Source organism: Schistocerca piceifrons, chromosome 4, assembly GCF_021461385.2.
Source record: "Schistocerca piceifrons isolate TAMUIC-IGC-003096 chromosome 4, iqSchPice1.1, whole genome shotgun sequence".
NCBI classification, from domain to species: domain Eukaryota; kingdom Metazoa; phylum Arthropoda; class Insecta; order Orthoptera; family Acrididae; genus Schistocerca; species Schistocerca piceifrons.
Window position 1 is genome coordinate 719,660,230 of NC_060141.1, and position 16,228 is coordinate 719,676,457.

At 46.0% G+C, this 16,228-nt stretch overlaps 1 protein-coding gene and 1 pseudogene across 1 annotated transcript in view; one reads left to right on the top strand and one right to left on the bottom strand.

The window, feature by feature from the left end:
* LOC124796131 (zinc finger protein ZIC 5) overlaps positions 1-16,228 on the top strand; it is a 393,014-nt gene that overhangs the window by 98,061 nt on the left and 278,725 nt on the right. The window lies entirely within an intron of this gene.
* Positions 6,634-6,751, bottom strand: LOC124796741 (annotated as a pseudogene).

Genomic DNA, 16,228 nt, shown 5'->3' on the forward strand with positions numbered 1-16,228 from the left:
AAACACAATCCCAAAAAGACGAGCCTGCCGTAAAACTTCCGTTTTCGCGTACTCCATAGTATCTCCAGTATCCATGTAATGTTCCGCAACCGCAGATTTTGTAGGCTGCTTCAGTTCAGTGTGCCTTCTGTGTTCCTGGCATCTTTCTTCGATTGCCCGTACAGTTTGCCCGATGTATGCCTTACCGCATTTACACGCAATACGGTAAACACCCGGTTTGCGGAGCCCCAGGTCATCTTTTACTGTACCCAGCAGGGCACGCGTTTTCGGAGGTGGGCGGAAGACACATTTGATGTTACTCCGAGCCAGGATACTGCCGATTTTGTTGGATACTTTGCCGGCGTCAGCCAGGTATGCCATTGTCTTCTCGTCCTCTTCGTTCTCTCTCTGCTGGGCTTGTGCATTCTGCCTGAAAGCACGTCGAATTTGACTCTCGTTATATCCGTTCTTCTTGAAAACGTCCTTAAGGTGGTTAAGTTCTCCTCGTAGGCTTTCCTCATCCGATATTGCGCAGGCCCTGTGTACCAGTGTTCGCAATATACCCTCACGCTGTGAAGGATGATGGCAGCTGGTAGCGTGGAGATACAGATCAGTCTGGGTTTATGTCCAGTGTACACTATTTCCCAAGGTGCCTTGACTAGGACGTCCAGAAACGGGAGTTCACCATCCTCTTCCACCTCCATGGTGAATTTGATGTTAGGATGCAGAGAATTCAGATGTTGGAGAAACTTCAAGAGTGGAAGAGAATGGTAGACATTGTAACATGCTTGGATCCTCCTTGATGTACTGTTTACTATGAATGGTCGGCCCGTTGCTATTATAGCCTGTCTCACTCCTCGACGGTGGCGCTTGATGCGTCATTCCTTTCGACAAATCGAAATTAAACACATAACCAGTTTGTAGTTGCCAAACACTTCTTTATTAAAAACACATGCTGATAATGAAACCAAGAGTAACACGATTATATATCTGGCCTAAAGAACCAGCAGCAGTACTCAGATTGGACCATTAATGCATTTAAATGTGACAGACCCAGATCTTGCAAAATTTACTCAAGCAATTTTCACTAATTAAAACAATGTTCAAGAAACCTCATTAATAAAATTTGAGTGACGTAACTGAATGCTTCATGACTTTTATAGGCACTGGCTTCCATATCAGATTCTAAAACTGCTTCCACAGACTGATTTTAATCAGTTGTAACAAATTAAAAGTATTATCAGATTAATGCACTCGACTAAGCTCCTCTTTAGTATTACTAACAGGTACGAGGTTCACATACATTTCATGGCCAGAATATCATAGGATATTAAATCGTCTTATCATGGAGCCGGGCTAACCTAAGTGACCAGTTGCCCAGTAACAGCTTTTAAAATTTGATTGGCCAATCAGGCATAGACTTACGTACTATTTGGCATGACCTTTAGCTACGCATTAAGCACGGCTTCATGTCTATTTGTGGTGCGTAGCTAGTACTCCCTTAAATACCATCAACATATTACGCGCCCAGACCAAGCACCGTGACAAATAACTGAAACAACCGAGATAGTTTTCAGTGGACTCGGGTATTAAATTAACGTGAACAGAACCCAACAAGAAACAATTCGACGACTCCAGTTCGTTCACTTTGAGCAACAAGTAACAGACGCAAAGGAAATCTGTCCTTCAAATCTCCAGGAAATCCCAATCACCGTCGGCAGCTGATCTGCATTCAGACGGCGAAACAAGCCGCAGCCGCTGCCCACGCTCCTTCGTCGTACCGACTCGGTCACTCGCCAGCTCCACACGTCACTGTCACTCAGACAGCTGATACCCAAACTCAAGGCCCTGCAGAGCGCGCGCGCCGCAGTTAAATACCCATCCGCCAAAGATGTGAAGAAGACAAGCAGGCATCGAAATTCGACTCACAACGATCGGGATGGCAATCGATGGAGACTGGCGCCAGCAGCGCACCAGCTCAGCGCTCTTGGGATCACCCATAGTGTGAAGAGGCTTCCTGCGGTGGCGAAATGTAAGTTCCGACTGGCCCCAAACTGGCTCAGTCGGGTTCATGTCATTAGTTGTAGAAACTTGTGAGAAGCGACACTTGTGAGAAACTGGAATGTGGCGACACTTGTGAGAAATTCTGGATGCTGAGGGACCGGTACAGGGTGTGTCGTAAATGCTGCGCCACTACCTGCTGGGTCACTACCTGCTGCCGCTTGGTGTGACTGAGCGCTTGGCCCGTGCCGGCCCGGGCAGCTGCCGAGGGACATTCACACTCCTCCAGTGCAGCCAGGTTACATTTTTTCAGAATTTTTTTGGGCAAGGAAGAGCAGCCTTAGTCAAATTAGAAATATGAGCTGATTTTGCCCCCACGATATCATGTCAACCATTAGCTGCAGCACAGTTATGCGTAAGACCTTTTTCATTAGAATTTTTGTTCTGATCAATCTTACATAGGGCATAATTTTCGCTCAACCTCATACTTAACAACGTATTTTACAGAAACTATAGCAACCGAAAATATTTTCCATCTTTCAACCCCTAACCCAAAATTTGATATGATAGGAGTGGCAACCTTTTACCATACACTAAGAGGAGCCAACTATAGAATTTGGTTCTCGGTAGAAACTTTTTCATTAATTATTTCGAAATAAACCTCAATTTTCCCATACCACGCAGGGAAGTGTACTGAGGTCTAATGTGAGTCCTGCTAGCAATTAGCGTTAAGGAACGCAATTTATGTATTGAAAAAAGATGTATTCATCGTCCACTCAAACAGACATTGTTTCTAAAATTCTCTACAGAAAAAAGCTGATTGCGATTGTTAGAAAAGCTATGACTTTTCAGACTTCATTAGTGAATCTTTTACATTTTGCAAGAGACATTTAGCCGACTTTGTGTCGTTTCCAGGGAACACAACGAAGAGGTAGTCTCTCTTCGGCCCGCATTATATTTATTTACAATATTTAGAGGATGATTATTTATTTACAATTTTTACAATAGGGCTATCGGTGTGAACTGAACTCCTTTCCAGTATTTACAAGTGTTGCTGTAGCTTCAGCAATTTCCCTTTCATTGTAATTTCTGTGCATAGGCCACGAAATTAAGAAATGATTTTATATTGCCGTCAACTTGGAGTCTTGTAAGGGTCTTAGAAACTGTCTCATCTGTTTTAATTGCGGGCTTCTTTCTTCTTTTTCCACCTAGATTTAAAACTAGTCGGTCAAATTGGTGCGCATGATATTCTGCGGCTTCTCTGAGAATGTGTACTAAGGAAATTTGGGTGAACCTTCGAAGTTAATGTGTTTATCCTCAGATTCCATCCTTCTGAAACATTGTTGGTGCGGTGACGCCTTACTCCGCAGTTCAATATATCTCTTGGCATGTCTTCATTATCCAGCTATTATTCAAAAAGACAGTCGTAAAAATCCTGCAGTTTTTCACTATCTGACGTGCTCTCCTGAATGCATAGCCACCCATCCTCTAACATGTCCAGGGGAATGAGAGCCAAAGCGGAACACAATCTTATGTGAAAACCAATTTCTTCGTTTTCCGTGTAGGCAGCAACAAGGTCGCAATTCTGCACATGCCTCCACAAGCACTGATTGAAATGGTATTGCAGTCATTAATCTTTGCATCAGGAAAAAAATGTGTTACTGACTGGGTGATTGCAGCTTCGAAATCTATCATGATAGCTATAGGATTCCATCCAGGTACGTTGCTCTCAACAGCTGAGAAAAATCGATCGTACGTTTCTCGCTTTTTATTGGGTAGCAAGGCATACACGGTTGGAACTGTGTTTGTTTCCTCCTCAGAACTAGAAATATCGGCATGATCAATAAATAACTGTCCAAACTGTTTGCTGGAGCTTTTGAACGTTCCATCAACAAAGAACGAATTGCAGTCTGTTAAATAGGATTTTCCCTTTCCGCTGGCGAACACCAATATCCTATCATTTGGTCCTCTGTCGTCATCTGCAAGTAAAAATTTGCTCCCATCATTCATTAGCAAATGATGTTCTTGCAGAAGTATTCATGCACCATCGGTCGTATCTTGTGTAGATCCCATGCTTTTTGCCTGATGCGTTGCAGCGTTCATTTTGCACACCTGTGTGACGGCAGTGATGTGACGATGCAGTACTAAACTGCAGTGTGCTACCTGTTTGGTGTCCCTGTAGACCACCCACTACCTGTTCGGCCGGGTCTCCTCACAACTGTCGCTCCTCAAATGGTTCAAATGGCTCTGAGCACTAAGGGACTTAACATCTATCGTCATCAGTCCCCTAGAACTTAGACATACTTAAACCTAACTGACCAAAGGACATCACAGAACACCCTGTCATCACGTGTCGCTCCTCTACCGCCATGTCATCAGATACCGCAGGCCACCCCGTGCCATTGACTCCTGCATGACTGGGTGTTGTGTGATGTCCTTATGTCAGATAGGTTTAAGTAGTTCTAAGTTCTAGGGGACTGACGACCATAGATGTTAAGTCCCATAGTGCTCAGAGCCATTTGAACCATTTTTTTGATTCCTGCATAATCCTCCTGCAAGACGAACCCGTAGGCGAAATATTGACTTTAAGGTTGATCAAAAAAGTCTCAGGAGCCTGTCCCCGTATAGCACAGCCATCTAATTTGTTATGACCAGACGAAACTATAATCTTCTCGCTGTGGATTCCTTGAGTGCTCTGGAAGATGGTCCGCTTTTAGCAACAGTCACTAGTTCACTATGTTATTAATGAAGAAAAATATTTACTTGACTTGAGACAGTTCTTTGCCACAGGAGAGCGTAGAACATTTACAACTGTAATGGCTAAGAAATTGTCACCTCATGCATACAGTCACAAACTGTTCTCGTGATGTACAATGTCCAACTTTAACACAACTACATGTTCCATTGAGACTTCGACGAACACTGCCCTACTAGATGATGTTGACTTCTGAAGGAGTGGTCAAAAACTGGGATGGTATCTTGCTTGCTGGGCTCTATATTGACCTCAGTGGGAGGTATCATCTTCAGTAGGGCCTTCGATACCTCGTTGCGGATTGCAGCGAGCCATTGCTAATGTCTGTGGTATGGATTCTCATTGCCAACATAGTGTGGCACCGCGATCTCTGGACGATGCAACGTAATTAGCCTCGATAGCCAAGAGGTGTGTAGCCTACATACGTGATACCACCCGAAACCGTGACTTACCCACTAGCCTGCTTGACTTACCCACTATCCTTCTGAGCTCGCGAGACTGCAAACTTGAGACATGGATTGTTACCCGGCTTCTTCCACAAATTTCTACGACAATCATTCGACGTCATACAGATCCAGCACTAGTGGGTGAATAGAACACGACGCTATTGGTCCAAGTTCCATTGTGGATGTTCTTTTGCCCACATTCCCTGCACACCACCATGTTTCGGGTGGGAAGGGGGATGGATTGCTTTGTATTGTCCTTAGTAATGGACACTTAAATGCCATATTGATTATGCGGCGTTTGTGTACGGCTCGTATTGTCACATTGCTCCCAATTGCCACGGTAAAAAACTGCTCATTTCTATTGTATCCTTCTTGCGGTACCTTAAAATCATAATTTACAATTTGCTGCACGCCAGTTCACCGAGCAGCTTCCCATTCTGACAACCCTTCTCGCTGTGAAGTGCTAACGCGAGCACCGTCTTAGCTCGACAGGACCCTTCGAGGTACGTATGCTGCCAAGCTGAACCGTGTTCTATACAAGCCTCCATGTCCCATTATCGATTACACCCACAGTGCGCTCTACTGAATTACATCGAGAGTGTACATTCACTTTTACGGCCAATACACAGGTGACTGCACACAGAGATTTCCCTTAGTGAAAAGGATATTGAGAAACAGCTTTCCGATAGAAAAACACAGACTGTACTACTCTTAACAGTTGTATAATACGACTAACGCAGAAAAGTTATAGCAATTCCGTTCTTTAATAAGCTAGAAGACACCCATGCTATCCTGTGGGGCGATTGGTATGATTGAAACTGAACACACTTCGTACGCCACGGTCGCAGTGTAGACATTTTTTACTGTCCCAAGATGGCTGGTTTCAACAATCTTATGCTGTCATTATCTAATGTAACTTGTTATAAAATTGCAGTGTTACAAGTCCCATGGGATCAGATAACGGCAGCTGGACTGTTGAAACTGGTCATCTTGGAACAATAAAAGCGTGTATACTGCGATAGCGGCATACGAAATGTGTTCATTTTAAATGAGAAGAAATTACTTCCGTCACACGTTACTCCGCCGGAAACACTAAACGGACAAGCTGTAGTTTGTGGAAGGTTGTATGTGGAGCTCTGTGATAATGAACCGCAAAAGGTAAATTCTAGTAAAGTGCACTTAATTCTTCCCTAGATAATCACATGGACGCTTGCTTACCTCGTATCGTCCAAAGCTTCCCCCACTAAACTAAAACTTAACTCCTCCCGAACAGGCCATGAAGGCCCAACGGTACCGACCGGCCGCCGTGTCATCCTCATCCACATGATGCGGATACGGAGGGGCATGTGGTCAGCATACCGCTCTCCCGGCCGTATGTCAGTTTCCGAGACAGGAGCTGCTACTTCATTCAAGTAGTTCCTCAGTGTGCCTCACGAGGGCTGAGTGCACCCCGCTTGCCAACAGCTCTCAGCAGACCGGATGGTCACCCATGCAAGTGCTATCCCAGCCCGACAGCGCTTAACTTCGGTGATCTGACGGGAACCGGTGTTACCACTGCGGCAAGGCTGTTGGCAACCTTTCCCGACATCTCCATCGATTGTCTTGTCCGTAGACCACGAATCCTAAAATACGATTTAAAGACCGTGACTTTTGGAGCTGCTTTCCAGGATAAAACTACAGTGCCACAATAAGGTTTAGATACATGGGTTGCCACCTCCTTTATTAACTGAAACCGAAATGAGGAAATTGCGTCTTCAAAATCAACCCTATGTGAGAACAGGTCTCAACTCATTAATAACAGTAGCTATCCCGTAATCTGATTATCACCCTTCGAGCACCATAATATTGACATAAAAATGCACTGTATGTGTTTCCCTATTTCTTCAGTTCAAGTCGTCGCACTGTTACAATTTTGGGTTATTTTCTTAAGTGATATGTAACACAGATCGATGGCAGTACTTGACTTACGAACGTTTCCGAAGGCAAAGTGAAACTTTTTTAATTGAACGAAATTACGATTGGTAGTGAACACTTGTTGTCTGTATGAAGACTAGTAGTCTAAGACACCGTTAGACAGTGTCTTACTGCATTCATGTTCGGAAGAAACAGAAAACCTCGAATGACTACAGATAGGAATTTCATATTCACAGGACATGTACATTAGTAGGTTCTGCAGAAATGATCAGCATTTCAGTCACCTCAGTTTAGCATGTGACCTGTTGCCTACTAAGCACAGGGTCCACCATATTCACTGAAAACTTGTTTTATGCGTGATGATATCTACATGTATAAGGCGCGAATGGCGTCCTGTGGTATAGCCGGCCATGCTGCAGTCACCTGGTTCCGGAAGTTCGCCTGTGGTGGTTGGCACTGGGTCACGGCGCTGCACCCGTCGTTTCACCACATCCCACAATTTCCGATTCTCGACAAGTCTGATGCTCTGGCGGGTGATGGCAAAAGGCTGACATCCTGTGACACCAAGAAGGCACGTGTTCGTGCAGCAGCATATGGTCGCGCATTGTCTTGCTGAAAAATGGTGTCTGGGGTGTTGTTGTGCAGAACGGGTATGGCTATGGGTCGCAGGATGTCATTCACATAGATAACACTGGTCACAGTGCCCTGGACTCGCACCAGCTGTGATTTGTGGTTGTACTCAATAGCACTCAATATCAAAATGATTTGAGTTGGCATTGTGTGTCTTGTGCGAATACAGTCTGCAGCGAACCAAAATGCGGTCGTCGTTTTCAAACAAACACGTCGTGGATTCGTCTGTGGCCAATGACGTCGATCTATAAACCACCGCCGTCTGTCATGTTTCGGCACATTCGTCGAAGGTAGGCTGAGACGCGCACGTAACCCGTGCCGTAATAAACGGCGACGGACTGTCACCCCTGATAGTGTACGATGTGTTACACAGTTACACTGTCGCGCGAGAGCCGTGGGAAGCAATGTCGTGCAATGCCGTTCGGATGAGGTGTATATCTCCTCTGAGCACCTCGTCGTGTTGTACGGCCTTCCGTGAACCAGTCTGCACACATCCACTGTATTGCCGAAATACTTCGTTCTGCACAAGCAACAATTTGTCGGTTCGATGCATCATATTTTCTCATGCCAATAATGGGCCGTCCTTCAAACTCATTGATTTGACGGTAACGTTCGCACATACGTCTGCGAGGCAGCCTGCACGTCTGCTCAAGTCACACTGATCCATTACCTTCGGTTTATAGCGACGACGATAGCCGCAGGCACACCTTACCGGTTATTACGAGGGGCGTTGAAAAGTTCGTGCAAAAATAAAAACTACTTACATGTTTGGGGTAAACCTTTCTTATTTTTCGACATAGTCTCCTTTTAGACCTATACCACTTCGTCCAACGCTGTTCTAATTTGTTGATCCCTTCCCAATAATAGGAATTGTCCAAGCCTGCAAAAAAGCTATTAGTTGCTACAATCACCTCCTCGTCTGAATAAAATCTTTGTCTCACCAGCCATTTCTTCAAATTGGGGAACAAACAGTAGTCCGAGGGAACGAAGTCTGCAGAATAGGGGGGATGTCAAACGAACTGGAATCCCATTTCCATTAATTTTGTGACCACAACTGCTGAGGTGTATACTGGTGCAGAGTCGTGATGGAAATGACTTTTTTGTAGTCCTATCGCCGTCGTTTTTCTTGGAGCTCTGTTTTCAAACGGTCCAATAACGATGAATAGTATGCACCTGTAATAGTTTTACCGTTCTCCAGATAGTCGGTGAGAATTATCCCTTGCCGGCCGCAGTGGCCGAGCAGTTCTAGGCGCTTCAGTCTGGAACCGCGTGACCGCTACGGTCGCAGGTTCGAATCCTGCCTCAGGCACGGATGTGTGTGATGTCCTTAGGTTGGTTAGGTTTGAGTAGTTCTAAGTTCTAGGGGACTTATGACCTAAGATGTTGAGTCCCATAGTGCTCAGAGCCATTTGAACCATTTTTTGAACCCACACTCTTGATCCATATGGCATGTCCAGCAGTCACTTCTGTATTCAGTAACCAACAGCAGTTGGACGAAAATATGGAAACACCGCAATAAATGCATCGCCTGCGCAACGTTCTCAATACGTTCCAAGTGTTAATCCGTGTCAGAAGAGTGTTCAGTATAGTTCTGAGAGCATCATGTCGCAGCCAAGCGAGTTCGAACCGCGGGCAAATTGCTGGTGATCGTATGGTGGACGCTTCCGTAACCAAGGGAGCCGAAGTGTTTTGTGTATCAAGAGGCACCGCATCTAAGATGTAAGGCATTGAAAAGCAGAAAAACATCAGGCACTAAGTCACAACGCGGACGAAAGTGTGTGCTGATTGACCATGATTGACGGTCATTGAAGAGGACGAAAAATAAAAGGGCAGCAGCTGGAAAAGAACTGAATGTCTCAATAGTGAACCATGACAGCATCAAAACAATACGAAAGCAGGTCCATACGCAGGGAACTGCAGGGCTCGCTGGAATTCCAAACCGGCTCTTTAGTGATGCAAATGCCCGTGACAGGGAAACGTGGTGTCGAGCCATAAAACCTGCACTTTGGAGTAACGAATGAATATAATTTGGTCGGATGGGTCTTGTTTCACACCGTTTCGAACTTCTGGCCGAGTTTGCGGACCGAGAGTGAAACATTTCGTGGCCTCAGTGTTGCTTTCCGCAGCCATATCGAAGTACTCCATGGGCACCATAGTTACTCTGCACGGTCGACTGCCAAGCATCGTCTGACCAATTTGGCTGGCCAGGTCCATCTTGTGACACAACATTTGCTGAGTTCCACTCTTCATACGGCTCACACCGCCAAGTACTGGTTTTCTGAGCACGACTTTGAACTGTTGCATCTCTCCTGGCCACCGCGGTCGCCATATCTCAATATAATTGAGCTGTTGTAGTCTACTTTGGAGAGGAGGGTGCGTGATTCCTATCTACCACGGTCATTGTTACCTGCACTTCCCATTATTTTACAAGAAGAATAGGCTCTGAGCACTATGGGACTTAACTTCTGAGGTCATTAGTCCCCTAGAACTTAGAACTACTTAAACCTAACTAACCTAAGGACATCACACACATCCATGCCCGAGGCAGGATTCGAACCTGCGACCGTAGCGGTCACGCGGTTCCAAACTGAAGCGCTTAGAACCGCACGGCCACACCAAGAAGAATAGAATGAGATTCCCTGTATTTATCCATTCCTAGACGACTGGAATATGTTTCGACTGTCAACGGGTATCCTATACTGCATCAGGCATGGTAGTGTTTGTGTACTTGGCGTTTTCATATTGAAACCTGGTACTCAAGGGAAGGCAGGATTCGGTTACAGTTGTGGACGGGGCCGTAACCAGACGCTATTGGTTGCCTTTTACAGTTACTTTAAACCAGTAATTCCAGACTCAACAGTAAATAAAAAATACCAAACGTTGTTAATGAAGGAATAAAGAACTGTGTAAATAATAGCGTTTTCAGTGAGTTATTCAGCAAATTACCATTACAGATACAGCAGATAATATTTTAAAAGCAAGCCACTGTGATCTGGGCAGAAGGCCTTACACGCCAGGAATGGCAATAAATTAAGAATTGTTTAAAACTCGCTGCAACTTACAAATTACAGGTATTGAAATATTAAAGGCAAGTCCCCACAAACACAGCAGAAGGCATCAGACGCCAGGAATGGCAGTAAATAACGTTCTAAAGGCTTACTGCTAAAATACAAATACCAAATTAGAATCTAAAGGCAAGTGACCACAATCACAGCTCAAGGCCTTACACGCCAGGAACGGCAATAATATAAAAATTTTATAGACCTGCTGTAAAACAGCAAATACAGTAGCAAAGGTTAATTAAAAAACAAGCAACTGATCACCAAACGGATGAAATAAGATGATGGTAAACTTTGTAACACAACCCTTAACATCTACTGAACACTACACTGCTAGATTTATTCTAGAATGCGACCAGAACTATTAACTAGACACATATAACCCTTAATGTAGCCATTAGAAGGTATTGTAATAAATAATACAATAATAAAATACAAGGACCAGTACATAAGTTCCTCAAAGGGTCCTCAGGCAGATGATACCCGCAGAGGGCGTGGGCTGAAGGAGCGTTACACTGTACTACCGGCCATCAGACCTCCTTTTAGAACACACATGTCTTACAAGAACCAAGGGGTCACAGACGGTGCTCCACGAATGGAACTCTGAGAAGCTCCGGCAGTAAGCACTTTCGCAAGCGATGAGACAGGCAGCCAAGAGTTGCATTCACTTCGCAAGATGGTAAGTCAGGCTAGTGGCAGTCTATCGAATTACTAATGATAATCTTGCTGAAGCTACTTGACGTCCGATAAACCAAATGTAACGATGGAACAATACGCCAAAGCCGGAGCCGGCGGTCTGCACTACGTCACCAGAATACTGTGTTTAGAGCTCCGGGAACGAGAAAGGAACCACGCACTCATCTTAAAGCTTCCTCGATCCGGTTTACGACGAGATAGTGCACCCTCGTGACCACAGCCCTTCCATCCGGCAGTCCATGCGTGCCACCAGCGGTCCCGTCATGTTCTAGCACCGGGCGGACCTGGCTCCTCCTGAGTCCCCAACCGAACTGGCCCACTCACACGACCCGGAAAAACAACGACGTCGCCCCAAAGGTAGAGCAACAGTTACTACATATCGATAACTACCGCTGCTGCACTAGCGGACAGGCAACGCGAGTGACGCCCGTCAACACGAGAAGAAGACAAACAACCGCAATCATGCCAACTAAACGATACGGTCTGGCCTCCAACACAGGGCAGAAACCTATGAACAGCACCAACGCGAGCCGCAGCACGGCTCACATATTTTTGTCCAAACCATGTATCTTTCTACCGGCTCTCATAGCTACACTAGCGTTTGCAGTTGCATAGAATGTAATTCACTGGCGCAAAAAAATCGCTTACAATGAAGGAGTTGCGCGACGTAGACGAAAGTTGGTACATGTGTTTCTACATCTGAAAGATCAGATCTGTTCAGAATTTCCGCAAGTCGTGTAAGAGTGGCGCTAGTTGGTTTGCTTTCAACAGACGCTATTAACGGTCATGAGCATTAGTTAGGTTTCAGATTGGACAGCCGGCCGGTGTGAACGAGCGGTTCTAGGCGCTTCAGTCCTGAATTGCGCTGCTACTACGGTCGCAGGTTCGAATTCTGCCTCGGGCATGGCTGTGTGTGATGTCCTTAGGTTAGTCAGGTATAAGTAGTTCTAAGTTCTAGGGGATTGATGACCTCAGATGTTAAGTCCCATAGTGCTCCGGGCCATTTGAACCATCTTTGACATTAGACATGGTGAGCAGATGTTAGTCAAGAACGCCTTTAAGGCGATAAAATCGTCGTTGTTCAAAGAGATTTCTGGATTGCAGCTGGTCGTTGTAAACTTCATTCCACGATATTTCGATCTTCAGGTGAGCCGAACGAGGACTGACGAAGACGTTCTTTTTTTTTTATTGAGTTTATATTCCCCCTGAAGGGGGCGGGCTGGCAGCGGCTTAGTATGCCGCTCTTCAGCCTACAGAATTTGTTTTCAAAAGATGAAGATAATAAACAACAAAAACAGGCGATAAAATCGGAGAACAAAGGGATGATGATGCTAATAAAATACATATGAAGCAGACAGGTAAAATAATAGACAGTTTAACAGTCTGGTTTCTGTTCGCAAGAGACATAAAATTCACACCCAGCGACAGCATGATTTCTGTTCTCAACACTTTGGAAAGACGAACAACACAGAACATTCACTTGAACACTGCACTAAAAATATGGCGGAAGTATGACATCCCACAGCCGAGGGCAGATTGGGGGGGGGGGGGGGGGGGAATCTGGACAGATGATGGGAAAGAAAAAGGGGGGAGAAGAGGTTTAACGAAGGGGAAGGGAGGAAAGGAGCCGATGGAGGACGAGGACCCATAAGGGGGAGGGGTGCTGGGCAGACATGACAGGGAGTGGGGAAAGGCAGAGGAGGGGAATACAAAATAACTTGGAAGGAGGGGAGAAGGGAGGCAGGGAGATATTAGGTGGGGAGAAAAAAGGATGGAAGGGGGGGGAAGAGGGAGCCTAGGGAAAGGACAGAGGAAAGGAGGGGGGTGAGGATCAGAGTTGATTGGAGGGATAAATGGAGGGAGAGAGGGCATCATCCGGGAAAGGGTGTAGAGATGGAAGGTAGGGGCGACACTACAGTGAAGGCGTGGCAGAGAGCGAGGATGGGAGAGGAGAGGGGCAACCAGGGGGTGAGGGGCATCAAGGCGGCGGGAGGTCTAGAGTATGCGGATATGTTCGAGGAATAGGAGGAGATGGGGGAAAGGAATGAGGTCATAGAGGATCCACGTGAGGGACAGGAGGCGTATACAGAAGGCGAGGTGGAGGGCATGGCGCTCGAGGATCTGAAAGGACTTATAGAATTTGGAAGGGCGGGGGGGGGGGGGGGGGGATATCCAGACGGGACTGGCATAACATTGGATAGGACGGAGACGAAGACGTTCTCCGCTCCGTCTTATATAGTGCGCTGATAGTACTGCCGCGCATGCATTGAAGTTATGGAGACAGTAGGACCACACTGCCCAGTGCCAGCGCCCTCGCTGGTGGAACTATAAGACTCACCTGGCGTAGGTATTGTCGCTGGCCGCAGCTGTCGAAGTCTTCTGGCGTCTTCGTCTCGAGCAAATTTCGATGACGGGATTCCACGCGATATTCAGTTGGTAACCACTGTCACGGTTCATTAGATTTTCCGCAATGGGTATTTCAACGGATTCTTTGATAATGGAGTCCCAGAAGGTTGTTACTGTGGCTAAAAGCGAAGTTTGGTCATACTCCATTGAATGTCCGTTGTAAATATGAGGCGTGTTTTTTAAGTAAGTACCGTTTTGAAATTAATAAAAGACGTGCTAAGATATCTCAATAATTTTATTTTTACATGAAAGCCTGTACCTTAATTTACTTTCCTACATAATTTCCGTCAACATTGAGGCACTTGTCATAACGTTGTACCAGTTTTTGAATACCCTCCTCATAGAAGTTTGCGCCTGACTTGTTAACTACTGCATCACCACTGTTTTAACTTCGTCATCGTCTTGAGGAAGCTGACCGCCCAGGTGTTTCTTCAAGTGCAGGAGCAGATGGTAGTCACTGGGCGCAAGATCGGGGCTGTACGGAGAATGATCTAGAGTTTCCCATCGAAAAGATGTGATGACTTCTTTGGTCTGATTTAACACATGTGGACGGCCATTGTCTTGCAGCAAAACGATGCCCTTGCTCAACTTCCATGGACTGTTGCTTTGATTCTGGTGTGACGTAGGCCACCCATGTTTCATCGCCCATAACAATTTGGCTTAAGAAACCGTCACCGTCGTTGCGGTACCGCTCAAGGAAAGTCAATGCGCTGTCTAAACGTTTGGTTTTGTGCACATACGTCAACATTTTCGGTACCCAACGTGCGCACAATTTTCGGTCATTCAAGTGCTCTGCCACAATGACATACAAAACACTACGAGAAACATTCGGAAAGTCATCCCGAAAGGAGGAAATCGTAAGGCGTCTGTTTTCTCTCACCTTAGTCCACTTCCTGTACCAAACTTTCATTAACGACCGAAGGACGCCCACTGCGTTGTTAATCATGCACATTTATGCGGCCATCTTTAAATGCTCTCACCCACTTTCTTACCATTTCATCACTCATAATGTTTTCTCCATAAACTGCACAGATCTCGCGATGAATATCGATCGCTTTTAGGCCTTTAGCACTAAGAAATCTTATAACAGCCCGTACTTCACAGTCGGCGGGACTCACAATTATCGGAGGCATCTTAAACACTCAGTACACATCGTAAACAAGGAAGAACTAGACTGTAATGGCGTCAGTGCTTAGATGTAAAGATAAAATTATTGAGATATCTTAGCACTTTTTTTTTAAATTTCAAAACGGTACTTACTTAAAAAACACGCCTCATACAATGTTCCGCAACTGCAAACTTACTAGGTTGAAGTAGGCAAGTGCAACGTTGATGTTCCGTACAACGCTCTTCCAATGTACGCGTTGTCCGCCTATATAGGCGATACCACATTGACATGATATTTTACAAATTCCCGCCTTCCGCAGTAACAAATCATCCTTCAGCGATCCCAGCAGATCCGAAATCTTAGAAGGTGGACGAAAAATCAATTTCACATGAAGTTGATAATGTAATGGATACTCGACCCGGCAAATTAACAGGGCCTTCTCAACTAAAGCCAGGAATAAAGAGGAGAACGCGGCCAGCGACAATACCGACGGCAGGTGAGTCTTGCAGTTCCACCAGCGAGGGCGCTGCCGCTGGGCGGTGTGGTCCTTCTGTCTCCGCGACTTCAACGCATGCGCGGCAGTACCATCAGCGCACTATATAAGACGGAAGGGAGAACGTCTTCGTCAGTCCCCCTACCCTCCATCTCTACACCCTACATCTCCTTTCCCAAGGTGGCTTCCATCAACTCCCCCTCCCAGATGATGCCCTCTCTCCCTCCATTTACCCCTCCTATCAACTCTGATCCTCACTCCCCCTCCTTTCCTCTGTCCTTTTCCCGGGCTCCCTCTCCCCCCCCCCATTCCATCCTCTTTCTTCCCCACCTTCCCTCTCTTTGCCCCCTTCTCTCCCCCGCATCCTTTTCCATTTCCCTCCTCTGCCTCCTCTCATTCCCTCTCACGTCTGCCCTTCTCCCCCTTTATTAGTTCTCTCCCTCCTTGGTTCCCCCCCTTTTCGTTTTTTCCTCTCCTCCCTCCTTGTTTTTCCCCCTCCTGCAGGTCCCCCCCCCCCCCCATCTGCCTTTGGCTCGGGAGTGTCGTCTTTGTGCTGCCACTTTCGTGCAGTGTTCTACAGTGAGTGTTCTACAGCGCGTGTTTTACAGTGAGTGTTCCGTGTTGTGTTTTTTGGGACTTGTTGCGAACGGCCATCATACTGTCGCTGGGTGTGCCTTTTATCTCTTGCGAACAGACACCAGACTGTCGCCATGTTTTTTAATTGTGTGTCTACTATGTTACTTG